We start from the raw sequence: 2546 nt of genomic DNA, 5'->3' as shown, positions 1-2546 counted from the left end.
CAATTTTGTATTTTTATTTTTCTCCAAAGACTTTTTTTGAAGATTGTTGCAAATATTCATAGGTATGGTAGCAGTGTTTTGCCTGAACCACATTTAAGTCTGAATTACATAAACAGATCTTCTATCAGTTCCTTTTTTGTATGATTTAAATTTAATGGATGTTTCTCTTGTAGCGTTATGAATACCTGAATAAATGCTTTTTAAGAACACAACTCTGTTGAGACGAAACAGTACACATGTTATTTTAACAGATGTAGAGGGGTTTAATATGCGGGTTGTGCTAACTATGTGTAAACAGATGTGTAAAGAAAGAATTACCTTGCCCTTAATTATGTAATAATAATAATAATCCTTGCATTTGATGTAGCACCTTATCATGTCGTTGGGCCATCTCAAAGCGCTTCACATAATATACTGTAAAGTGAATTGACGGTTTATTTTTGTGGATGAAACAGACAGCCAATTGATTAACAACATTGTTAATTACATAATTAAGGGCACATGTAATTCTCCCTTTACACATAGCTTTAGACATAGTTTACTTCATTTAGTCTTCCAAATAATCAGTAATGAATTTTATTTATATTTTTAAGAGCAGTTTTATTTCATGCACGAGCATTTAAATTAAGGACTAGCTCAAATTGTAAACAGGTAACCAACATCACTCACTCCCACCTCAATGTATTCTCTCTTTAATTCCTTACTGTATTTTCCCTTTGCTGGTTTCTTCAAATGAAAAGGAGTGGTCAAATCTAGAGTGCAATATATTTAAATGTAAAGTGTATCTATAAATATATATATTATCTTACAACAACAATGGCATTTTGTTAATATCAGAAAATAAAAGCATGTTACCTGCATATTAAAAAGTTGTGTTTAATGTTCTTTGGCATGCCAAAGTTAGCTCTAACTGTAAAAATCAAAGCTATTTTACATTGTTTTAATTAAATACATTTTTATGTTAATTCACTCTTGTGGCATTGTCATTGTTGATTATTGTTGTCTACTCCCAAATAATAATAATAATCCTTGCCTTTAATTACAGAACCTTATCACATCATTGAGACGTCTCAAAGCGCTTCACAGAATATACTGTAACGTGAATTGACTATAAATTTTGTGGACGAAATGCGGCAGCCAAATGCGCACAGCAGTGTCCCACAAATAGTCAGGGTGGAAACTGGACCTTCAGGGTGGTTTAAGGAAGAAGTTACATTGACTGTGTTTGACTATTATTTAAAGCAAGGACAAATAATCTGCCAACCTCATTCAAAAAGACATACTTCTGCCACCAATCTAAATTCAACAAATAGAGACAGACAGGTCTGTCCTTTTCTTGCACAAATGACATTCTGGGAACGTGCTCTCCTGCTCTTTCTGCCATAACACAAATTTATTCCCTTATTTGTGCTTATTTACATCACCAAAGTGTACTTATATAGTGCCCTCCACGTAGGGTTGGATCTCAGAGAGCTTAACTGTAGCAGAGCCTGACTCCGAGCAGGAGGTGGATGGAGGGGAGAGGTGGCCGTGAGCACGGTGAAGAGGAAGGTTTTCAGGCAGGACTTGAAAAAGGGGAAAGAGGGGGCAAGGTGGAGGAATTGAGGGAGAGTGTGCCAGAGTTTCAGGGTGAAGTGGCTGAAAGCGTGACCTCCGATGGTGGGGCGGAAGGTGTGAGTGACGAGCAGGAAGCCGGTGCCAGTCGAGTGGAGGCGCTGGATTGTGGTTGAGGATTGAGGAGGTCAGAAAGATAGGGAGGTGCCAGAGAGTGAAGGGATTTGAACACGAGTATGAGGATTTTTATAAATGTAGTGCAATTTAAAATTATTGTTACTTTTACAGTTAATCTTATTCTTATAAAGGCACTTTATAAATTAAGATTGCATTACAGATATTTACAACTGCTTAGGGGCAAATCTGCAAAGGTCCTAGAGCAGCAAAGAATAGCTCAAAACTCACAGCATCAAATTTGGTACTTGGACAGTGTGGAGCAGCATAATCTCCTGTGCCCACCCTGCCCCACCCATATCATCCTGTAGCACATTCAACATCAAGAAATTGAGCTTCTCAATGCATCTCACTTTTTATTTCAATTGATGTTATGAGTGCAGCAACACAGCAAAAGACTGTTTTTTGGATAAGTGTAAATCTCTCTAAAAGACAGGTACTCTGTTCTGCTGCAGGAAATTAAGTAGAGCTACAGGGAAGTCCTACTTTAGCTCAAAGTTCACAATGAATGTGGCAGCTTCTCTGCATAAATTGTTCCCAATTCTCCATGCATTTGACTGGTGTTTAGGCAAGTCGATTAACAACATTAAAGCCTGAGCGTTTGAAATCTGGATGCCCTCCAGGCTTGTCAAGGCAGTGCAGATAGTGATGGGCTTAAGGAAAGAAAAATTACTGTGATTTTCAACTACTTTCAGGGCTCCTGCTAATAATAGTTTTGCACAGGAAATTGTTTTTAATCCCCTGCAGGTCACAGATTGCTTGTAATGCATAAAAACATATGGTGCACACACAGGTGAAATGTTATTTGTAGAGTTTAT

The sequence above is a fragment of the Callorhinchus milii genome, unplaced genomic scaffold (assembly GCF_018977255.1).
Source record: "Callorhinchus milii isolate IMCB2004 unplaced genomic scaffold, IMCB_Cmil_1.0 Scaffold1, whole genome shotgun sequence".
NCBI classification, from domain to species: domain Eukaryota; kingdom Metazoa; phylum Chordata; class Chondrichthyes; order Chimaeriformes; family Callorhinchidae; genus Callorhinchus; species Callorhinchus milii.
Note: the sequence above shows the minus strand (reverse complement) of the source record.